At 42.4% G+C, this 25,793-nt stretch overlaps 1 long non-coding RNA gene and 1 pseudogene across 1 annotated transcript; both read right to left on the bottom strand.

Annotated features, from left to right (window-relative positions):
* Positions 1-3,444: 3,444 nt before the first annotated feature.
* Positions 3,445-7,495, bottom strand: LOC135974737 (uncharacterized). Its single transcript, XR_010591842.1, has 2 exons — positions 7,334-7,495; positions 3,445-5,343 (listed from the first exon to the last, which is right to left on the bottom strand). It is a non-coding gene; the product is annotated as an uncharacterized LOC135974737 (long non-coding RNA).
* A 12,886-nt stretch (positions 7,496-20,381) lies between these two features.
* Positions 20,382-21,518, bottom strand: LOC103307094 (olfactory receptor 10A2-like; annotated as a pseudogene).
* Positions 21,519-25,793: the final 4,275 nt, after the last annotated feature.

A 25,793-nucleotide genomic window follows, 5' to 3' on the forward strand; every position in this document is an offset into this window, starting at 1 on the left:
TTGACCGTTTCTTTTGCGACTATACCCCAGTGATAGACCTCTCCTGCAGTGACACTTTTATTGTGTAACTTGTAGCTTCACTACTGGCCTTTATATTCACCCTACCTCCATTTCTACTGACTGTGACATCCTATGTTTTTATTATCTCCAACATAATGAGAATCCCTTCCACTAGTGGCAGGAAAAAAGCATTTTCTCACCTCATCATGGTGACAGTCGTCTACAGGACTCTAACTATTGCTTATATGTTACCAAAAATCAGCACCTTTAGAGACCTAAACAAAGATCTCTGTTTTCTACACGGTCATGACTCCACTGATCAATCCCCTCATATACAGTCTGAGAGGTAAAAGAAGCCCTGAGAAAAGCTACAGTAGGCTTATGACTTTGAAAAGAATTTGAATAACCCTACACTATTTGGTTAGGTTGAAACAAAATGGAGCTATCACGAATTAGAGAAGTAGAATCTGGGTGATCCCTTTCTCTGGTCCTCTGGCTCATCCCAGAAGGAAAGGAGAGCTAGGAATGCTGTACTGAATTATTTATTCAATATATTTCTTTTTCTCTGTTAACTGTCCCAACACAAGACCATGATTTTCAAAATTATTCCAAACACGATTTATGAATAATCTATTCTTAGGCATGGAAGGATTAGTTTTTTATCGGTAAATGTCAATAAACATTGATTTCACCATATACACACACACCGATGAGAAAATATTTCCATTGATAATATTCAAAATTTACAGACAGGCAAAGTAAGAAAAATGCTGTTGAGAAATTATTAGAGCATGATTTAACGATATTTACTTTTTTATTTTGATGTGATGTTGATAATTTGGGATTTAACAGTTATTAAGCTTTAACTTTTTGAATCTCAACATCTATTGTCATTAAATAATCATTGTGTGACACCCGCCCCCACCATTGTCTGACCCACCCCCATAATTTCCTACCACTGTGAAAATTTAAATAAATAACAGGAAAAATGCTTGGATCACATAATGTTGGGGAACTATTAAAATTTAATTTGATACACATATTTTTTAAAAGGTTCAAAATAAGCAACAATATCTATCAAAATTCTCAAAAAATAAAAATTGAATTTCCCAAGCCTACCCATCTTTCATGTTATATATGTGGTCTTAAAAGACATGATTATGTAGCTCTCTAGTAGATAATCCTTATTACTATAACTAGCTGCTAATGACTGACAGCTAATGGAGATTAGAGAGACAAGGTGGGTGAGGTCACATATTTTATTGGACCAACTTCTGTTGGTGAGAGAGACAAGCTTTTGAGCTTACACAGAGCTTTGTGTGACCAATATGGCTACAACAACACTGGATACAGATAATGGAGTTTCCCTTTCAGAAGAACTAATAGAGTTTGCTTTTGTGGGGTGGGGGATTTGGTCCCAAAAGAGGAGATTCAGTGCCTTCTGATAACTATGCAATCTATATGTATGTACTCATTACATAGAATGAGTAGATGAAGTAGACAAGAGTCATTCCTAACTGGACAGATGATAATGAGGAAGAAGGGTGAGAAGGAAGAAGGAGATAAGGAGGAAGAAGATAAAGTAAGAAGAAGAAACATCTTCTAGTAGCTCCTGAATCAAAGAGTTTGTGTATTTTGTGGCAATTTTATTTTTGTTTCAGGCATTTAGATACTGTGATGATACTTGGAGTACAAATGTGAGACTGCATTGATAGATTATATGAACAGGCTCACATACGTTGTAAAGAAAAATGGCTTTGTCAGCTATATTGATAGATTTTTCTCTAGTTTCTTCTTCTTTCTTTCTTTCAGCATGCTCCAATTTTGCTGCAATAATATTGAGTCTTCCAGTAAGGTTGTTCTTCAGTAATATAACATAAATGATTTTTTGTTCATTTAAGCTATATATATTTGAACAGGATTGTGCTGACATTCACTAAACCTTTTACAATAAAAAAGAAAATAAAATATTATTGGTATAAAGGGACAAGTTTAATCTGTGGTAATGTTTAATCCAAAGCAATGGACCGAGATCCTCAGCTGGTATAAATTAATGTAACTCCTTTGAATCCGTCACATACAACAATTTACATGAGCTGAGGGTCTGACCAACAAATTATAATTTCCCTACTAATTTGCAAATATTAGCAGAGATTTTAAAAGCCACCTGAGGGATTTAAAAAAAATAGTAACTTCAAAAATCTCAGCAATCTCATCCCATTTTCAGTTCCTTATTCAAGTTTATTCCTTGTTGAGTTACTCAGATTCACATTGAAGTCTATGGGGCAATACTGAGGGCCTCATTCAGATTTTGCTCAGTCCTTACTCAGGCAAAGCTCTTGGTTGCGATTTTCAGCCTAAAACCAAGATTTTCATAAGTGAATGGTGATTTTGAGTGCCTCATTTTTGGAGTGTCCAATCTGAGATGTGATCAAGGTGCCTGATTTTCAGAAAGTTCCAACCCTCTGGAAATTGGGACCCTTGAAGGTGTTTCAAGTTGGTCATGAAAAACTGACCACCCAAATCCACTAGTCAATTGGGAGGCTAAGTGACAGTGAAAGTCCATGGGAGTCAAGCATCTATATGCCTTTAAAAATCAGGCCCCTAGTCCCTTAGATATTCAGTGGCACTTAGCTCCTAAGTCACTTGAGCACAGCTCAAAATTCCACCCCACATAACTAAATAGGGACCTCAAGGTTTGGCCCAAATGCAGTATGTCTCCAGAAAACTTTCATTGAGTTCGCACAATTCCCACTGAGGGAAAATGACAGACTCTTCACATCACACCACAACTGCGGGATTGAAGCCATACTACTTTCAATAAATGTCACCTTCACAAGAGTGAAGGGTATGTCTACACTTCAAAAAAACAAAACAAAACAAAAAACCACAGCAGCTAGTTTCAGGGCCTGGGTCTACAGAGGTAACATTTTCAAAATTACTTAAGTACCACGTGACTTAGGCACTTAGAGCCAGATTTTTAAAGGCATTTATATGCTCAACTCCCATCCATTTCAAAGGTACCTAAATTACCATCAACTGGTGTACATGTGCACAAAGGAGAAAAACACATGAGAGTGAAAAGATTGTCCCTTGCATAATAATGAGCTCCTGGGGGGGTGGGGGGGGAAAGCTAGTTGGATGAACGCTTTTTAGGTCTCTGGACATGTAGAATGATAAAAATGACTTGACCTATGATGTATCTCTGTAAAACTGAGATGTCCCTGAAGTAGAGCTGGTGAAACAATGGTATGGCCATAGAAAGGGAAAGGAGGAAACCATGGGGAGAATAGAAGTCCTGGGGTCCTGGCCCTGAATAGGGTGAAGAACGAGACTCATAGAGGCAAAGTAGGAGGAGCCCAGGCAAACAGTAGCAAGGTTTGGGGCTGTGGAGACCATGGCTGCTGGTTGTTGTGGTGACGACGCAGGAAACAGAATGCCAGGTTTGTTAGTAGCCAGAGAGCTTTACAAGCCTCCTGCAAAAAGCCTCCCAGGAAAACTTTCCTGAGGTTTTTATTTCTCTCCTTACTTTGTTTACAACTCTTCTTAGTGGTTACATTCTTGCGCATAGAAAAGCCAGGCAGTATACATGCACATAAGATAACAAACCCATCTCTTGAGCGCGTGAACACCAGCTGCGAGGGTACAATCAAATCAGCCAAATAAGTTTCCCAAACACAAATGCTGGATTGAAGGTCACTCCTGCCTCGTAGCCATGGGAGCAGTTTGCCGCGCCTGTGGGCTAGCGATTCGGGAGCTATGCGTCCCTACATCCCCCCCTGTTTTATTTTATAGATGCGGTGTTTAAACAAAACACTCTCGCAGGGTAGCATACACAATGCCACTAGATTGGGTATACATTAAACAAAGCAGCAAAGTAAAACGCCAAAAATCAAAACTAGGACCCCATACTATAAAAGGGTCTTCATCCACTCTAAGGGTGGCTATAACTAGATATAATCCCACCAAAAAGGAAAAACTTCCTGGCGGATGGCTTAAGCATAACATTTTAGCATATCAATTTGCTATTACATGCAAAACTATTATCAGTAAGCTTAAAACAGCACATTTCTTTCACTGTCTCACATCCCAGATGTTGCTGGGTGGTTTACAGACAGGAACAAGGCAGGTACTTAACAGACCTTGCATGTCTTGTAATATGGTGTCATTAACATACACATAGCTGTCATTAACTTGAAAAAGTAAGCGTCCTGTCAGGTGTAATCCCAGGAGCACTGACTAAAATTAACTGGGCATACCAGGTAGTCTAATTTCCCAGATGTTTTGGTGAATTACTCAATCCCACATGCATCCTCCCCATGGACCCGGCAGGATTTGGTATGTGGGAGGCCACACCCCCTCAACCGGTCCATATGCTTGGAAGGAGCATTGAGAACGTTTGCACTTTTACCCAGAAAGTCTCCAAGTATGTCTCCATGGCCGCAGATCAGATGGTACTCCTGATGTGTCTGTAAGGGCAGTGGGCCAAGCCTGAACATGCTAGATCCCACTGCAATGCCTTCCCAGCCTCAGTGATATTCAATACCATCTCTGTCAGCAACTTCTGGGTCATTGTCTGTATTTTGATGTGTTACAGGGGTAATAATGTAGTAGAGGAGATGGCAGGGGCAATGGCAACAAGGTGCCTTTGGTACTTATCATTTAAAATCCAATTAGGGAAGGCAATACATACTGAAGGACTTATTCAAAACACAGGGCGCAGCCTGTAGAATAAACCCCAAAATCCAATCAATACCACGTTCCCAAGCATGGGTCCCACAAGTTTCTTTTTTTCCAGGTTATAATTTTTTGTTTCTTCACCAGGGTCAGTTCTTAATGTCTCTTGTAGTCAGGAATTCCTGGACTTTGTGGTTTCAAGGAAGCAAGTGTTCCTTCTTCTCTTTTCCTGAAACAGTGTGGTTCAGCATCATACAGGGGAGAGGTTACTAGCACATCACCCTGTAATGGTTTTGTGTCTTTTAGAAAAATTCAAAGCAACAGTAGGTTTGTCAGTGGACAAGGGAGAGGTTACTAGCACTTCACCTTGTCTTTTTTTCCGTTTTCCTGCTGTCCAGAAGGCACAGCAGAACTAGAAGGAGAAATAAGCTTATCATTAGTCAAAGAGTCCTCCCGAGGTGGAGGGGTCTTTTTGCAGTGAAAAGCATGGGTCCAGGCAATCAGACCTTGGCACTTCACAGCGGTGTTGGTGGTTAACAGGACTTGGAAAGGGCCTTTCCAGCATGGAGCCAAAGCAGTCTTTCATTGATGGACTTTACATAGACTCAGTCTCCTGGTTTCAATGAATGGCAGGGGTGCTAGGGTCTTTGGGTAGCACTTCTCTACCTGTGAGAAAAGAAACCTAACACATTTCATTAATGCCTGGCAGTGTTTTGCAGATTTCATTGTTGCTCGGGCACATTTAAGCCCCCCCTTGTCTTGGGGGTCAGCCAAGTTTTGGCTGTGGCCTTGGATGAGCCTGCAAGCTGTATTTTCCTCTTAGTTAACTCATTCTGTGCTTTTTCCTCTTCTCCCTTTCTCGGCTTCTTTTAACCTACAAAGGAAACCTTCACTCTTCCAGTAAAATAACTTTATTACAGAGCTTTGGAGCAACAAACCGGGACAAGCACACCCACGTTTGAGGAGTGCACTTGGTACAACCTCAGGTGTCTAATTGCTTTCCTCCCTCCCCAGCCCTCTGGCTAGAAATCTGAGGTAGCCAGAAGGATCCCATGGGCAATATGGGGAGTGGGTTAACCTTCCATGTCCTTGCTTCCAAAGACTGTTGGTATGCAAAATTTAACAACAATTTTTACCATAAAACACAAAAATAATCCCTATTGTGCCAGTAAATGCATGGTACATTGAATGCTGTTCAGCTGGCATCCGTTTTCTCTGATAATCTGAAAAACAAAAGAACAGAGGTCTACCCCTTCTGGGCAGTCAGTCATTGCTTAAAATGTTTCCTTGTATTTGTTCATAGGCAGCCCAGATTTCAGTGGCTTCTACCTTATTAGTTAGAAACTTGCATTAATACAAATGCTTTCTGGCTTGCTTCCAAGTCCAAAGCTATCCACAGCTTAAAGATTTTTACTTAAAAGGGACACAATTAACTATCCCAGTCTTTTGATTGCCTTTTACTTCTAACTCCTGCTTTCAAACACACAGTGATCTGAACAAGACAACACAACCTATATTGGTAGGTTTGCATTTCCTTTACCTCTGCTACAATATACACTGCACATATTCTGGGGAAAAGCGGCCACTGCACAACCCATACGGGCTCGTCAGTGAGCCAACGGAGGGGGAGGGCCGTACGCCTAATCATCAATATGGATGATGGCAGTTAAAGCAGTTCCCCTGAGGCTTTTGCCCCTTGTGCAGGGCAGCTGCCAGCAGGGCCATCGGATGGGTTTGAGTGCCTACATCAGTACACGCCTGCAGCAACTCCGCCAGGGTCGAAGGACTTCGAGGACTCGCTCGCAGCGGGGACCCTGCGAAACGCGCGACGGGCACACTGGCCAATGATGGGAAAAGCTACCTGGGGTGTGCCCACCGCCTGCTCAGGGATGCCCGAAAACTGCCCTGTGCCATATAACTGCTCAGCAAGATAGGCCCCCCCACCTTGTGCTGCTGCTGCAAGGGCCTCTCGCTGGTACTCGCTATCCCACACAACGTATTGCACGGGAGACAGCACCATGCGACATATGTCTTTCCAATCTTGGGGGAGCAAGTGATAACCGTTTGACACACCTTTCAAGATCCCCCGGAGCTCGTGCAGAACCGAGTAGGGGAGAGCCTCCCAGTCCACTACTCGCCCCCCGTTTCCATTATTTCGCTTAGAGATGGGGAACGCCTCGAACCCACACTTGGATTCCTTGTCGGTCAAGAGACCAGCCTTGCGCACCGGCTGCACCGCCGCGGCGACAGCGCCCCCCTGCCCGACCGGTAGGCATGGGGGCGCCGCCACGGGCGGCAGCGCAGGGGGGGTCGGCTGCGGGCAGGAGGGGGGTGGCCCATCACCTGGGGGCAAAGGGGAAACCGGCTTAAGGCCGTCAGGGCCGAACCCCTCCAGCACCTCCTTACAATGCTGCCAGAGCAGCAGGTGCTGAACTGGGGCACGGGGTTCACTATACAAGGTGATCCCAATCCGTATCCAATCAAAAAGCTGTAAAGACCCGCAGTCCGGATACCAGGGGCACTGGCGATCTATTTCCCTTAGAAGGTCCTCAATATGAGCGACCGAGACAACGACACATGATCGCTGCCTTATAATCTTTTGTAACTCTCTTGCGTGCTCCTTCTGGGCACTGGAAAGTTTCCCCCCCATACTCACGAATAAGGGGCGGCAAACAGCTGCGGGCGCGCTCGGCGTATCCAGCCGGTGAGTAGAGGGGTATCACGTCGGGGTCACCAGCTGTGGTGACGACGCAGGAAACAGAACGCCAGGTTTGTTGGTAGCCAGAGAGCTTTACAAGCCTCCTGCAAAAAGCCTCCCAGGAAAACTTTCCTGAGGTTTTTATTTCTCTCCTTACTTTGTTTACAACTCTTCTTAGTGGTTACATTCTTGCGCATAGAAAAGCCAGGCAGTATACATGCACATAAGATAACAAACCCATCTCTTGAGCGCGTGAACACCAGCTGCGAGGGTACAATCAAATCAGCCAAATAAGTTTCCCAAACACAAATGCTGGATTGAAGGTCACTCCTGCCTCGTAGCCATGGGAGCAGTTTGCCGCGCCTGTGGGCTAGCGATTCAGGAGCTATGCGTCCCTACAGGTTGTGGGGTCCCTGAGCTGGAACCCAGACTAGTGGAGAGGCCTGGGTTCCTCTACCAGCCACTGGGGAAGTGGTACAGTCAGGGCAGTGGATTTGGAGACTGCCAGGGATGGTTTGTCCTCTGGGACTTTGATACCCCGAAAGGGAGAAACACACCTAGTGACCTAGCCGAACGGCCAAGACATGAAAAGGGAGCACACTGAGTCCCAGAGAATGAGAGAAGAGAGGGGTTGTCAAACCTGGAAAGAACTAATCCCCGGAACAACCAGGAGGAGGCGCCCTAGCAGTGAGTGGACCTTGTGACACATCCATATAGTAGTATTGTGGGGCAAACAGCCTAACTAGTTTAAAGACAGTACTTGATAAATATATGATCAGGTTTTTATGAAAAGATTGCCTGTGGTAGCAGGGACTGAGCTTGATAAGGTCCCTTCCAGTCCCCTGTTCCTGTGAAAATCCCATCCTGAATCATTATATAATGAATATTTTGTCAGTTTCCCAAATGTCTTAGTCAATGTATGAGATCAGTGCAGTTACACCAGTGTAAATCAGAAATAATGCTGTGGTGAGTCAGGCTGTACATCTCACCTGTCAGATCTTCATCTGCTGTAAAAATCACTTCACTGAAGTCAATGGGGATATTACATTTGTGTGAAAGTGAGATTGGAATCAAACCATTCATATGCTTGCGTCATACTATTAACCACATCTGGTTGAAAAAAAAATGGAATTTACACATCATGGGAAATGATGAGATTTTGACATTTCATTTCACCTCAAATTGGAACAAAAATGCAAAAATCTAGGAATTTTTCACAAAGCACAAAATTCTGAAAATATTTCTCTTCAACCTCATCAACCCATTTTATTTTGATAAGGGCAGAAAATTTTGTTTTAATTAGGGCAAATCGTTTAATTTTTATGAGGTTGAATAATTTTGTTTCACGTTATCATTTTGAATATTATTATATTACTGCAGAAATGTTTTGATAATTTCTCATTGAATATTTAGATGAAATTGATATGTTCCCATATAAAATGTTTTGATTTTGTTAAAAAAGCATTTTGCCATAGAAAACTGTTCTGGGGGGGGGGGGGGATTCTGAATTTAAGCTCCCAGGCTCACCTTGAAGCTGTTGTGCAGGTTTCCTTTAAGGAAGAAGACTAAGAGGTGAGCTATGGAGTGATGATTTCATGATATGGTGGTTTTCTTTGTTTGTTTTTTTATTACTGAAGAGGACATTTTCATAACCTTTGTCTGTAGTTAGGCACCAAACTCCTGCTCACTATCAGTGTAAATGCTGGCTAAAGATTATACTTCCCTTTCTACTGGCTACTCCACACGTAGGATAACAACCTACTATTGCTATCAGCTAATCGTGCCACTTCTTAATTCAGTAATTGATATGTGTGTAAATACCCTTGTGTTAGTGCACCATTACTCTCACCACTGAATGGAATAAATACATCTCTTATTATCTTGGTCATAATATATCTTTGCTATATCAGATTCAAGCAGTTTCTCACCATATGCTTTCAGCAGTCTTATTGACCAAATTCTCTAGGTCAGGACCACATCTCCCAGATCTAATGAAGGCTTCCTTTGATGCTTCAGGTGAAGAGAATGTGGTGGGCAGGGAGAGAGAGAGGGGTGCCTATGGATGTTTGTCCCTCCTTTTTATAGTGTCAGTCCCCCTCTTGAAAAATATGTCCTGCTGAGATTCAGGAGACAAAGAGTCTATGTAGAAGGATGTTCCCTGCTTGTTTTTTCCTCCTGTTTGAACTTCCTTTGTCTCCCCTTCCTGCTTGATGACTCTGTTTACTGCTTAAATACAAAGTAAGCAGAGCACACCTTCCTTTGTTTAGGACTGACCTGTTTGTCAACTCCTGTTTGGGTAGGGCTGTGGGTTGGAATATGTTAATAACATCATACAGGTAAATCTATAACTTCACATACAATGTTCCCACATATATTTTATCAGGATGATAATGACCAGCAAATTATGAGTTTTGAAATGATACCTTACAGGGCATACTTTGTACAGAGATTTTTACAGTAGTGTGTAGGGTGTGGACACAGGGGTCCATTCTGTCACAACAACATTATGTAGTGTTGTGAGGATTAATTGATTAATGTCTATGATGTGATAGACATTAATAAATGGATACTACAGCGATAGCTAACATGGAGAAGCTGGAATGAGCTCATGTTTTGCATACAATTAAATCTGCATTTTTAAAAAAACAGCCTGGGAGATATATATATTTTTACAGGGAAAACACAAGAAACCCTTTCACTAAAAAAGTTTCTACATACAATTTTTTGACTAATAGAAGGATGCATTTCAGGAATTGCCTGAAATAAAAGGTCTTGAATTCCTGTCCTGCCTATGTTACTGAGGGTCCTCAGTTATCATTACACTTTATACCCACAAATGAATTTTGCCCTACAATGCTCCTATAAAATCAGTCAATATCATTCCCCCAAATTTGATTTACAGATGAGGAAACTGCAGATCAGAAACGTGGTCAATTTCCCACAAGACAAAGTAGGTTTGGAAGGATCTTTTTTATCAGTAAATGTGGATAAACGTAGATTTCCATCAATAATAATTGAAATGTACAAATAGGCAAAGTTAGAAAAATGCTGATTCAGAACTTATTAGAGTCCCACTTTAATGTGTATAAAGCATGCTGTAATGTCAGTATTAAATAGTTATTGTCTGACCCCTCCCCCTTATGTGAACAGTGAATGTTTAAATCAATAAAAAATGAAAAAAAGATTAAAAATAAGCATCAATGTTACCTGTCAAAATTATAACAAAAAATAAAAATGGATTCTGCCAAGCCTAGACATCAGGATGAAATCTTTTATAAGAATTCAAACTGGGATGTTCACAAGAGTTTAATATATTAATGCATCCAGATACCATTGTATTTTGCTGTGAAATTGGGTACCTATTTTTCTTAGAAAAAAGAACAGGAGTACTTGTGGCACCTGAGAGACTAACAGATTTATTAGAGCATAAGCTTTCGTGGACTACAGCCCACTTCTTCGGATGCATTAAAGCTTATCTCTAATAAATCTGTTAGTCTCGAAGGTGCAACAAGTACTCCTGTTCTTTTTCTGGATACAGACTAACATGGCTGCTACTCTGAAACCTATTTTTCTTAGGCTACTTTGAAAAATCTCAGCCTTAATGCCATTTACTTCCATGTCCAGATATAATCTAGTAAATCACACTGTCTACAAACTAAGAAGTTATCTATCTATCTAGCTAGCTGTTGGTAGTTTTAATGTGTTAATAATTTTACCTGTCCATACTGTAAAAGAAAGAAAGCATTGACTTTAGAACAAGATTCTTACCTACGTCTGGAACCAGGAGTTTTTCCTTCACTGACTCCAATTCATTTAGGGATGGTTGGGTTGAGGAGTATTTCAGGTTTCCTTAGGTACCCTGGAGACACAACCTCCAAACCCTCCCCGGTTTCTCCTTTAGCATTGCATTATTCCTAAACCTTATTCAGTAAGGAACGGGAATATGATGGAGTAAGACATATCCACTCTTTGTGCCCCTATGTAGGGGCTACCCAAATCTTAACTCTGAGTACCTGAGAATGAAGGGCTTTTGTTGATCTTGGATGTTTATCTTTGGGCAAAAGGAAGGATAATTAGCACCTGCAGTGCTGAGTACTGTCTATGAGCACGCTCAGCTCCCATTGACTACTGGCTTTGGGTGTATTGAGAAATTTGCAGTTCTCATCCATGTCAATAGCAGTAGTTTGTCCAATGTGGATCCCTTACATTGGCTCTAAACCATTGCTACGCCATCTGTCTCCAAAGAGTTGTGTACTCTTGATTCACACTAGTGCAAATGAGAAGAGGATAACCCTCATTTGTTTACAGTGTCATTACTCAGTTTCACACTAGAATGATTGAAAGGTGAATCAACCCCATTGACCAATGGAATTACCCCTGATTTACCCTGGGATGAGTGAGAAGATAATCAGCCCCATTGGTTTCAGTGGAATTACTTCTAATCTATTCCAGTGTAATTGAGGTCAATATCAGGGCCTCAGAACTTACTCGGGCAAAGCTCCCATTAAAATCAATGTGGTAAATCCTAAACGAATTACTCTGTTTTTTATTCTCAGCCCTTATAACACATTGGCTGCCTGTGTCAATCTTCCTCTATAGCCCTGAGCTATAGAGAGAATTCTAGAGAGGTCAGGAGGTCTGCTAATGCTATCAGTTAATGACACTACTTCTTTAACCAGACAAATTCAAGCTGGAAATAAGGCCTAAATTGTTAACGATAAGCATAATTAACCATTGGAACAATTTGCCAAGGGTCATGGTGGATTTTCTATCACTGACAATTTTGAAATCAAGATTGGACTTTTTCTAAAAGATCTGCTCTAGGAATTATGTTGGGGACATTCTCTGGCCTGTGTTAAACAGGAGGTCAGACTAGATGATCACAGTGTTCCCTTCTGGCCTTAGAATCTATGAACTAGAGTGGTAGAAGTAAGAACATACTGGGTCAGAACAATGGTCCATTTAGACACATATCCTGTCAATGCCAGATTCTTCAGAGGGAATGAAGAGAACAAGGCAATTTTGAGTGAGCCATCCCCTGTCTTCCAGTCCCAACTTTTGGCAGTTGGAGGTTTAGGGACAGCCAGAGCTTGGAGTTGTCACTGACCATCTGGCTAATAGCCTTTGATGGACCTATCTTCCATGAACTTATCCAATTCTTTTTTTAAACAAGTTATATTACTGGCCTTTACAACATCCCATGGTTATGAGTTCCACAGACTGATTGCATTCTGTGGAAAAGTACTTCCTCTTTTTTGTTTAAACCCACAGCCTATTAATGACAGGTTTCAGAGTAGCAGCCATGTTAGTCTGTATCTGCAAAAAGAACAGGAGTACTTGTGGCACCTTAGAGACTAACAAATTTATTTGAGCATAAGCTTTCGTGGGCCACAAAAGCTTATGCTCAAATAAATTTGTTAGTCTCTAAGGTACCACTAGTACTCCTGTTCTTTTTACAACCTATTAACTTCATTGAGTGCCCCCTAGTTCTTGTGTTATGTGAAGGAGTAAATCAGACTTCCTTACTCACTTTCTCCATACCATTCATGATTTTATAGACCTCTATCATACCCCCCTTAGTCATCTCTTTTCTAAATTGAACAGTTCCAGTCTTTTTAATCTCTCCTTGTATGGAAACTGTTCCATACCCCTAATCATTTTTGTTGCCCTTCTCTGCACCTTTTCTGATTCTAATATATATTTTTTTGACATGAGGCAATCAGAACTTTCTGAGCTATTCAAGATGTGGGCATACCATGGATTTACATAGTAGCATTATGATATTTTCTGTCTTATCTATCCTTTTCCTAATGGTTTCTAACATTCTGTTTGCTTTTTTGACTGATACTGCACACTGAGTGGATATTTTATTGGAACTATCCACAATGACTTCAAGATCCCTTTCTTGAGTGGAAACAGCTAATGTAGACCCCATCATTTTGGAAATATAGGTGGGATTATTTTTTCCAGCGTGCATTACTTTGCATTTATCAACACTGAATTTCATTTGACATTTTGTCTCCCAGTCACCAGTTTAATGAAATCCCTTTGCAGTCAGCTTTGGACTTAACAATCTTGGGTTCTTTTGTATCATCTTCAAGTTTTGCAATCTCACTGTAGATTAAATGACTAAAAATAAGAACACTGTATCACCCATTGGCAAACACTTTTCACAAACAATCATTCCATATCTGATCTTTCAGTCCTCATCCTCCAAGGGAAGCTGCACAGCACCTTCAAAGACAAGCTGGGGAGCATCAATTCTTAACTTGGCTAGACACTAAAAATCATAATCTTAATAAAGACACTGGATTTATGGCTTATTATGACAATTTGCAACACACTAACCCCCCGTATTTGTCCTATGATTGCAGACGTGTTAATGGGACACTTCACCTTGAATAGTCCCCTTGAATGTGTGTTAACTACTTAAACTAAAGAATCTGTTGCACCTTGTATTTAGCTGTGACACTCTGAGCACCTTTTCCAGATCTGAACAAGTGCTCTGTGTAGCTCGAAAGTTTGTCTGTCATCAACAGAAGTTCATCCACTACAAAATATTACCTCACCCACCTTGTCTTTCTAATATCCTGCAACAGCTACAACAACACTGCAAGCAACAATCAAATTTAGTTCTGCGGTCAGCTTAAAACTGGGATCAACATAGTGGGGAAACATGTATCTCTGGTGCCCAACACCTTGGTATCTAAGTACCTTGATCGCTACCTGATCTACTGCCCATATGGATTTTGTAGTGGGTTGGCTGCCAGTAGCATAGCTAGGGGGGTGCAGGGGAAGCAGCCACTTCCCCTCAGCACATTTTCCAAAAGTGGGGCTTTAGTTAGGGGTTACCATGGCGCCAGCAGGTGAGCCCCATGCTCCGCTCTGAAGCTTGGCCTGCTGGGCCGGCGCTGGGCTCCTGCAGGCAAGGCGGGGGGTGGTACAGCCAGAGGAGCCATGGGGGGGGCACGGCTGGAGGAGCCATGGGGAGGGAGCGCGTCGCGGCCGGAGGAGCCAGTCAAGGGGGGGAGTGTGGAGTGGCTGGAGGAGGAGCCAAGGGGGCGTGGCCAGAGGAGGAGCCAAGGGGGGGTGCCTTTTTAATGTTTGCTCCCCCTGTTCTTAGAACCTGTCTACACCACTGGCGGCTGCTCCAGTTCAGCAGAACAGGGGTTAAAAGCAGCCCTGGAGAGGGAGTAAGAGTGAGAGCAGCTGAGGGAGTAGCTGACCACAGGTGTGGCCAGCTCAGTTAGGGCCTAGCTGGCCCTGATAAGAGGGCTGGGGGGCCAGGAGCTGAAAGGAGACTCATTCCAGCTCTGGAGTGAGAAAGGCCTATCTCCCTGGTAGCGCAGGGTACCAGAAGCAGAGCAGTGCTGGGGAGCTCCAGCCTGGCAACTCCCCAGGCTGAGGCCTTGGTAAAGGCCTAAGCAGGTAGTGGGGCTGCAGAGGTGCAGCCTGGGGATAGGCAGAGGCAGCTGGCCCATCCCCCTTGCTAATGATGAGTGGCCAATTACAGACTGCAGTCTGCCCCAGAGAAAGGGGGCTAGATGATGACTGGCAGTAGCCACTGAGGCAAGGTGGGCATAGGGGGAAGGGGTTCCCCTGGGAAGGGAGCCCCAGAGCGAAAGGGGTGCTGGGGTCTGGGAGGGATACAAGGGCCTGTAGCAGATGAGACACCGGCCAGCAGGAGGCGCTCTGGGGCTGGAAAAGAGCTAATTCCCGGACTGACCTGCAGGAGGCTTTGTGGTGGGAAGTCAGCGATCTGCTACAACTTTTATTATAATAATGTTATTGAGCTATAACTTGTATCAATTTATCCCTTCAAAATTAAGCACTGCTCAGTAGTGAACAATGAAAGGATGTTACTATTAATGGGTCCCACTGGGCATTATTAAAAAGTCTTTGCCATGATCATGAAAAAGAGTTTCAACTTCAAACAGGCTGCAGAGAGGATTGTAAAAATTCACTGGGCAAATTTGGTGTAGCAACACTGGAATTGACAGCATTACATTCAGGATGAATTTGGCCCATTTCATTCAATGCCTAGAGATGGGAAGTGCTTAAGGACTTCTCAGTGGTGGTTAAGGCTAATATGAAATTAATGTTAAATTATAGCAACTAAAGGAGACCTTGCAGGATGGACCAAACAGGAGGAACAAAACTTGCTAGGCCATATCCTCAGCTGGTGTAAATTGGCATTGACTCACGCAAATCAATAGAACTATGTTATTTTTCACCAGCTGGGGATCCGGTCCAATTATGTGCAGCAGAATTGATGCATGACGTCATTCTCACAAGAGGAATATGCTCCAACACTCATCCCCCTTGGGTCCCAGAATAGCAAGTGATGGAAATGTCTTTGGGGCCAAGGCAATTTTTCCTCAGTAGAAACAAAACAGCTATTAACTCCAAAGGGTAACAAGGGGAATCCAGCTAGTTCTGTGTAAACATCAGGGGGCCAGATTTGTTCCTGGATGAACTCCACTCTAGGCAGTGGAATTACACCATGGGTAAGTATGGTCTACATGCTATTAGCAAAACCATCAGAACAATTAAGTGCTGCACAGCTCAGGGATGCAGATTGTTTTTCAAGTCTATGTCACACTAGTTAAAATCTGTCATCTCGGGTCCTAGTGACCAGTTCTGGGTGCTAACTAAGGATCCTGTTATGAACCCCTTGGTCACATTAGTGAATAGTCGCACACACGAATAGTTCCACTGAAGTTAATGAAGCTATTACACTGCTCTACAGCCAAAATGCTTCTGAAATAAATGTAGTGAAACTTTACTAATTCTGGGTCACTGAGAACAAAAATGATGCTTAAAATTGTTGATTGGCTCTAGTTTTCAAGATATGCTATTGGGTCAGTATATACGACCCTTGACTTGGGAATGGCGGAGGATAAGTGAGTTATAAAGGGAAGGGATCTCAATTTAAACCATAAATGACTAAAATACATCTTTGACTGGATCTATGAATAAATCTATGACTGGGTTTGGACAGTACTTGCTTTTTAGGCAAAACAATGAATGATGCAATCTGAAGCTGGTACTGTGTCATACATGATATGAATTGCATCATGTTATTCCTAGAAGTCATGGATGATGCAATCATAACGAAGCTTACATCACTCTGCTGAACAAATTGCCCTAGATCAGCTCTAGAAATCATACAGTGTCGTGCTCTCTTATTTGTCAGTGTTTGATTTTGCAAAGGGACACATTTCTGTTTAGCCAAAGTGAGCAGAGATGCCTCGTACTTGTGTGAACAGTGCAGATAACTTCTGCTATGTTTGTGGTGAAGTGACTTTTGCATCACAAAAGTGCAGTATAACCACGATGGTTAAGAAAGCCTATCACTTTTATTTTGGCTGCAAAATTGGAGATCAGGACAAGAGGTGGGCCCCACACATATGCTGCAACACTTGTGCAACAAATCTTCGCCAGTGATTGAACAGGAAAAGGAAATCTATGCCTTTTGCAGTGCCAATGATTTGGAGAGAGCCAACAGATCATACCAGCAATTGTTACTTCTGCATGGTGCCTCCAGTTGGGAAAGGTGTGTCAAAGAAGAAAAAGTGGACTGTGCATTATCCAAACATTCCATCAGCTATACGCCCAGTACCCCACGGAGAAGGACTGCAGGCCCCTGATGCACCAGAATCATTCTCACTTGAGTCAGACGAGGAAGAGGAAGAGGATGAAACTTCTGGTCCTGAACCATCAATGTCACAGGACCCACATTTTCTCCCACCCTCCTCCTCTGAACCACACCTCATAACACAAGGTGAACTGAATGACCTTGTCAGGGATTTGGAACTACCCAAGAGTAAGGCAGAGCTGTTGGGCTCCAGACTACAACAGTGGAATCTTAGGATTTCTACGTTCCGTGACCGTCAAAAGGATCTTGTCCTGTTCTTCTTCATGGAAGGTGATCTTGTAGCCTGCAACAACATCGATGGTGTGATGGCAGCCCTCAACATTGTTCACGATCCAGATGAGTGGAGACTGTTCATTGATTCATCGAAGACGAGTCTTAAAGCTGTTTTACTGCATAATGGCAATGTTTTTGCCATCAATTCTAGTTGGTCATGCAGTCCATATGAAGGAAACCTATAACAACATGAAACAACTTTTGAGGTGTATAAACGATGACCAACATCAGTGGCAGCTTTGTGGTGATTTGAAGGTTGTTGCTCTCTTGCTTGGTCTGCAGACTGCATACACAAAGTACTGCTGTTTTCTCTGCAAATGGGATAGTCGTGCAAGAGATTCCCACTATGTCAAGAAAGATTGGCCACTCTGACAGTCATTGGAGCCTGGAAGGAAAAGTGTTCAGCATCCACCACTTGTTGAATCAAGGAAAATTTTGTTACCACCCTTACACATCAAGCTGGGTCTGATGAAGAACTTTGTCAAGGCCATTGACAAAACACAAGCAGCTTTCAAGTACCTCCATGGAAAATTTCCAAGGTTAAGTGAAGCTAAGATAAAGGAAGGTGTCTTTGTTGGTCCTCAGATTCGTGAACTTCTTCGAGATGATGCATTTGACCATGCACTGCGTGGCAAAGAAAAGACGGCATGGAAAGCCTTCCAGTTAGTGGCAATAAATTTTCTCAGAAACAAGGCAGACAACTACAGGTTGTTGGTGAAAAACCTCCTCAAGGCATACAAAAGCTTTGGTTGCAACATGTCACTAAAGATACATTTTTTGCACTCTCATCTAGATTTTTTTCCACCGAACTGCGGAGCAGTGAGCGACGAGCACGGCGAGCGATTTCACCAGGACATTGCAACAATGGAGAAACGCTATCAGGGCAAATGGAGCCCATCAATGCTTGCAGACTATTGCTGGACAATGACAAGAGATGCTTCATTTAATGAATACAAGAGACAAGCCAAGAAGCGCCGAGTAGACACTGAATAGGACTAAACTATGTACATAATAGTTTTTTGCCTTTTGTTTCATAATAAAATTTATTTATATAACCCTTTTGCTGATTTGTAAAGTGTTACATAGACAGGACAGGTGAAATATTATCATGTAAAGCAACCATAAATACATGAAAAGACCTAGGCTTACAATTTATGATTAAAACTCTACTATCTCCACAATATACGTAGACATAAAATGTAAAAACTTAAATATCTTAGAAACAGTAGCCAATCAGTTGTTTTAATTGTCATATTTGAATTCAGCACATCAAAATACAGAATAAATAGCACATTTTATCTCTGAAACAGACGACTTCTCAAAAATTGTAGACCAGTGTTAGTGACAGTAATTGTTTGCCAGTACGAGTGAAGGATTCACCATGTTGCCTTTACTTAGCACTCCAACCTCTGAGAATTTAAAGGCCCAATTCTTCCTTCCTTACTCACATGGAGTAGTACCTTACTCTGTGACTAGGCCCACTGATTTCAATAGGTCTACTCAAATTTTTTTGATCAGCTCAATTTATGATTTGAAGAGGCACAATTAGGGCTGTCAATTAACCACAGTTAACTCAAGCACTCTACACTTTGTATTCTGTGTTGTAATTGAAATCAATATATTTGAAAATGTTTAAAAACATCCAAAAATATGTATAATAAATTTGAATTGGTATTTTTCTATTATTTAACAGTGTGATTTAAACTGCGATTAATCGCAAATCATTTTTTTAATCTTGCAATTATTTTTTTAAATCGTTTGACAGCCCTAGTCACAATCTTCCTTGTGGGTTATTCCTTGTTCCAAGGGGGACCAACGCCGTGCTAAGTCTATACCTCATACAATGTACTTCCCTTGGAGTGATGGAATAGCTGTGGTAGCCAGATCCTACCACTTACCCATGGGAGATATGTAATGTAGCAGCCCCACTGAGGTTATGTTCTCTTTACTCCATGACCTGAAGTGCACATCCCCCTTTCTCCCTTACACTACTGTATAATCATGACACAAGCTGGCCCAGGGAAAGGGGCCTCTTGGCTCCAATAGGACATTTTCCAGAGTAAGGTTTTTTTTAGCATAACTTATCTTAGAATAATCTTATAACCCCAACCATCCTTTCAGAAATGGAGGCTGAGATTTTCCAAGCTCTGTAAGGGATTTGGTTTCCCAGTTCCTATTAGCTCAGCCACAGTACCCTTACTTTATTTTATTTTTAGAGGATCTCAATGGTGCTCAGAGGAATTTCCCCTGCAGGGCAGAGAGAATCCACAAAATTGTGCTGGAGTAGCTCCTTTAACATCAGTGGAGTGACTCTGGATTTACCTTAATGTAACTGAGATCAGGATCTGTGTTGCAGGGTAGACACACCCAGTCACTCTTTGGAGTGGAGCGGGGCTGTGGCATCCAACAGTCGATGTCTAGGGGTCAGCCCTTAGGCTTCCACAGTGTGGCCTAAAGGCTAGAGTCACTATCTCTGTCCTGAGAGTCAGACAGTACAGCCCAACGGCCAGAGTCAATAGCACTGCCCAGGGATTGAGGCAGTACAGCCCAATGGCCAGAGTCAGTAGCACTGCGCGGGAGTTCGGGGTAGTAAGGCCCAATGGCCATAGTCAGCAGCACTGCCCAAGGGTTGGGGCAGTAAGGCCCAATGGCCAGAGTCAGTAGCACTGCTCAAGGGTTCGGGGAAATAAGGCATAAAAGCCAGCATTGGAGGGCCACCACCAAGGGGGCAACAGCGGGGATACGGGGAACCCCGACCCTCCCTACTCCACCAGTTCCCAGCCCAGGGCCCTGTCAGTGGCGAGTGGGTTCACCACTGGGTCAGCGGGGATTCTACCACAACACGCTAACTCAGCCTAGGAGTTGGGGCTAATCTCCTTCCATGGGCTACTTCCTACCCCATCTCCTGTGGTGGCAGTCCATGGTTCAGCAGGGTCTTCTGGTCCCTCAGCATGGGCAGCTCCTGGGTAGGCAGCCATAGGCTCTGGGGCTCCTCCTAGGTTCTCTGGGTCTGTGGTTCTCCCAGTCGCAGGCTGAGATGAGTCCACCAGGCTTCCTTCATGCTCGACGGTCAGCCTAGAATGAACTGGGCTGCTCCCTTTTGTACAATGGCAGCAGCTGGAGTATGCCCGACTTCCTCCGTCCATAATGTGGGATTAGCTGAATCTCTAGTGCGGGGTAGATACACCCCATCACAATCTGCGTCACTGAACGGTGCCTTTCTAATTTAGAAAAATAGAAAAACCTCCATAAATGTAGAAGAAAATCTTGGTGCCTGAGTATAGGGGTTTTTTTGAGTTAATCTCCTGAGCATCCCTTTCACCTCTTTGTTCCTCAGGCTGTAGATGATGGGGTTTAGCATAGGGTCATGATGCTCCACACCAGAGCAATAAGTTTTTCATCATTTGGTGAGTGGCTTAATCTGGCTTTCATGTACATGGTGCAGGCCGTCCCATAGAAAAGAGTCACCTCCAATAAGTGTGAAGAGAAGCTGGAGAAAGTTTTCTGCCCACCATCAGTTGATGGCATCTTCAGGATGGTCGAGATGATATGAGCGTAGGACACAAGGATGAGCATGAACGGGAGCAGGACAAAGAAGAGGGCAACCAGGAGAATTGTGGTTTCAGTCCTATGGGTGTCCCCCTAGGCCATTTCCATCACTGGGGGAACATCACATAAGAAATGGGTGATTTCATTAGAGCTGTGGAAGGGTAAGGTGAATATGTTCGCAATGTGACCCATTAACACCAGGAGGCTGGTGTCTCAGGAAGCAGCCACAAGCCCCACATAGGCCCTCCTGTTCGTAAGGACTGGGTAAGGCAGTGGGTGGCATATAGTAACATATCGATCATAGGCCATCACAGCAAGGAGATGACACTCCAGCCCCCTTAGGAAGAGGAGGAAATATGTCTGTGTGAAACAGCCGAGGAAGAAGATGGTTTTATCCTCTGAGAGGGGGTTGGCCAGTATCTTGGGCAGGGTTACCAAGGTGTAAGAGATCTCCAGGAAGGACAAGCTCCTGAGAAAGAAATACATGGGAGTGCAAAGGGCAGTGTCGGCCATAGTGATGAGGATGATCATCAGAAGATTCCCAGTCAGAGCAATGAGATAACTAGATAGAAAAACCACAAATAGCACACAGCTTAACTCAGGGTGGCTGGCAAATCTCAACAGGATGAAATGGGTCACCAAGATGTGATTCCCTGTGGTCATTCTTGTAATAGACTCTGTCCTGAGGAAAAAAATAGCTAAATAAAGATGTGAGGCTGCATAACGTGTGGGTTTCCAATTCTTTTCAATGATCCATGGTAAAGAAGGTAGATCCTGAACACTGTTTAGCCTAGAAATTGTCCTACCTCAAATTTCATCCCCTGCACCTCTTACCTGCAGGTAGCATCAGACCAAATTCTGGTGTCTTTACTCATACTGAATGATATTTTCCTCCAGCAGTAAGGAATACATGAGAAAGGAATCAAATTGTTTGAATTTACCAATGAACCCTCCAGGCCTAAGATTTGTTTCTTACAGCACATTTTCTCTTCTCTAACATCTATTGCTCTGTGATATGACCATCTGTCTGGAAACTAAAGTGAAGCTACATATTCCTAAACTCATGAGTCCATAGATTTTAAGTCCAGAAAAATCATTATTATCATCTAGTCTGACCTCCTGTATAACAGGCCATTTACTTTTACCCGGAAATAGCTGCATCAAGCCCATAACTTCTGGATGAGCTAGCTCACATCACTTTGAAAGACATCCATTCTTGAATTAAAAACTCGAGGTCATAGAGAATCCATAAGGAAGTTGTTCCAAGAGTTAAATGCCCTCCATTATTAAAATTTTATGTCTTATTTACAGGTTGAACTTTTATTATTTCACCTTCCAGCCATTAGATTTTGTTATAACTTTATCTGCTAGATTAAAGAGACCTGTAGCATCAGATATATCTTCTCCCCCTGTACACCGAGTAGACTTGTAGACTATGATCAAGTCACATTTTGATAAACTCAATAGAATGAGCGGCCTAAGACTTTCTTCAAAATATGGTCTCTTCCTTGCTCCTTTTGCATGGGCTAGTGACTGCAACTGTGGGCTTCTCAATGACTGCAAGAGATGCTAACTTCTGTCTGGGGAAAAAATCAGTCCACTGAAGAGAATGTAGTTCCAATGGTGTAAATCAGGAGTATTCAAGGTAGCAGAGTAATAGCAGTGTTCATCTGGAGTAACTGTACTAATGTCTATGAAGATACAAAAAATTTACACTGCTGTAGCAGTGTAACTCAGAACAGAATTTGGCACACCAAGAATGTTCCTTTTCACTTCAACAAGAAAGGAACTTGGCACTAGAATTGTCCATAGCCCTCTTGAAATGCAGATCTGCCTCACCTTCTTCTGGAGCATGTGGACTGGCCTCTTTGAGGATAAATGTCTGTGTGCAGAATGAGCAGATTTTTTTTTAAATTCAGTGCCCCCTTGTGACCTTGTCAGGATTGCCCACCACATTCTGAACTCTGGGGTACAGATGTGGGAACCCACATGGAAGACCCCTCAAGTTTATATTTTACCAACTTAAGTTAAAACTTCCCCAAGGCACAAATACCTTTCCTTGTCCTTGGATGGTATTGCTGCCACCACCAATTGATTTACACAAAAATTCAGGGAAGGGTCACTTGGAATCCCTAACCCCCCAAAATATCCTCCCAAGCCCCTTCACCCCCTTTCCGGGAGAGGCTTGAGAATAATATCCCAATCAATTGCCTTAGCAATATGAGCACAGACCAGACCCCTTGTCTTCAGGACACTGAAATCAATCAGGTCCTTAAAAGAAGAACTTTATTTATAAAGAAAAAAAAATAAAAGAATCACACCTGCAAAATCAGGATGGAAGGTACTTTATAGGGTAATAAAACATTTAAAACACAGAGGATTCCCGTCTGGGCTCAGCTTTAAACTTACAAAAATATGAATACAACTACCTCTGTAGCATAGGAAAATTCACAAGCGAAAACAAAAGATAACCTAACGCATTTCCTTGCCCTATTTACAATTTTTGTGGTTTTAGATGGATTATTCCACATATATTTTCAAGAGATGTACCTACTTGGTTTCTCCCTCTGTCTGGAGAGGGAACAACAAAAGAGAACAACAAACAAACCCTCCCCCAACCCCAGATTTGAAAGTATCTTCTTTTCTCATTGGTCCTTCTGGTCAGGTGCCAATTAGGCTATTTGAACTACTTAAACCCTTACAGGTAAGGAAGTGGCTACCCTTCCCTGTATTTTCATGACAGACCTCATTAGCATGTCAAACTATGAACCAAGCACAGAATACAAAGTAACATGGATGTGCTTCTTGGTATGTTATACAGATGGTTAGTCTATCTCTCCATACATCATCTCTGTCTGTCTGTCTCTCTCTCTTGTTTATCAGCATGTATCTTAGCATTCACAAGAAAGGGAACAGAACTAGATGTAATTGGCCTATGGGATTTCTAGTCAAATATTATTTGGGGTCTGAGGGGTTTACAGGGAAAGAGGCAACCCAGGTGTCTCTTGACTGCTGTAGGGAGGAGCTATCCTGCATGATGAACTGAACCCCATAATCCATATGGGCAAAGTGGGGTATGCAGAATCACTTTCTCGAATCCCAGCTCATACAAAGTGTTCCAGTGGAAGAAGAGAGGGGATGAGCACTGGCTGTCTCCTCCCTAGTACCTAGTACAGACATTCACACCTATGTAAGATGAGTATAAGAGAGGAAAAATTCTAGACCTACTTTGAATCAGACAGATTCTGCACTCACGGGAATAAATCAGGAGTTACTCCACTGAAATAAATGAAGTTACATCAGTGTAAAACTGGTGGTTTCCTGATGGGCCAGTTTTCAACCTTTATTGGTTGGTGGAGATCTTTTGCTAGAAACATTTTTAGATGAAAATGAGCAAAATGTCTGTTGTCAGAGATTTTGCGGGGATTTTTATAATGAAAAATATATTAAAGCACAAAACCCAATACATTTTGGTCAAAGAGCATGGAGACATTTGAAGAAAAAATTGTTGAAAATAAATACTTTTTTTGTTTTTGTCAAGGTTTAGCACAGGTATAAAAAATTTCCCAACTAGCTCTGTTCACAATGACTACTGCCACACTCCACATGAAGCCCCTTTGGACCAGACAGTTAGTGGAAATAAAAGTGTATGCATTAACTTCACTGGGACTACAATGATTTACTCCACCTGGGTATCTGACTCAGCCAGTCAATGTGGTAGAATCTTATCCTAAGAGTATCAAGGAAACTTGGTCTCAATCACACTTCATTACGGAAGTGAATGGAGTTCCTGCTGGATTTGCAAGCAGAGTTTGGTTTGCTGTGATAAAGCCATTTTGATCAGGGGAATTATGACTGACAAGACTCTTCTCTTCCTCCCTCTGTTTCCTTCTAAATTCTTTCTTTGTTTCTTCCATCAGTGACAGATGAGGGCAGAGGTTGTGTTAGTGGTGTGTTTGAATATTCTGCGCTAGATTTTCAGCTGTTGCACACTGGCCTAACTTCAATCACTATAATGGAGCTACACTAATTTACACCAACTGGGGATTGAGTCCTCTGACTCCAGTAGGGCTGTGGCTCATTTATACCATCTCGGGATCTGGGTCATTGCCTCCAATGAAGCAACACTGATTTCTACCAGTTCAGGTTCTGGTCCCAAATGGGGTATATGGTTTGAGTCTCCTCTTTTACAATAATGTATATCATTAGAAACTCCAGAGGAGTCATTGGAGTTATACTGGTCAAAAACTGGAGGATGCACAAAGATAATTTGGCTCCTGATTAGGACTAGCTGAAAACTTTTTTTTGATGGAAAATAAAGTTTTTTGTCTAAATTAAAATGTAACCTTTCTTGTAGCAAGCTGATCCCAAAGGGTGGTGGAGTTCTTTATTCCTCCCTCTTTATGGGCTTAGTGAACCACCTTAGGACCAGTGATGTCTGGGTTATTTGTGCTGGATACCGCCTCTTAGTGACTGGGTACATAAACTAATATACATCCCCTATGACATCTAGGACATTACAGAAAATCAAGGACTAACAGATAAGGATAAGCAATGATATATTCCTGGAAAGGAAGTGATAAGATTAAGAAGGAAAAGAAGGCAGGAAAGAAGGACAAATGAAACAAAACGAAAATAACAACATGAAAACAGCAGGATGAATAACTGATTTTTCTGTTCACTGGCAATTCCATTTTTTAAAATCGGTTTGTGTCAAAAGTTTGAAAACTATTTCATTCAACCAAAAAAAAACATATTGTATTGTATTTTTGGGCATCTTTTCACATAAAAGCAAAGGAAATGAAGGGCTAGATTCACAAAATGGATAGAGCATGCCAAGTGCTTAATTTTTATCCCAGTGGTTAGTGCACCCACCTGAGCTATGAGAGACTTGTGTTCATTTCCCCCTCTGCCCGATGGGGACCAGGGATTTGAATT

This window comes from Chrysemys picta, chromosome 12 (genome assembly GCF_011386835.1).
Source record: "Chrysemys picta bellii isolate R12L10 chromosome 12, ASM1138683v2, whole genome shotgun sequence".
NCBI lineage: Eukaryota > Metazoa > Chordata > Testudines > Emydidae > Chrysemys > Chrysemys picta.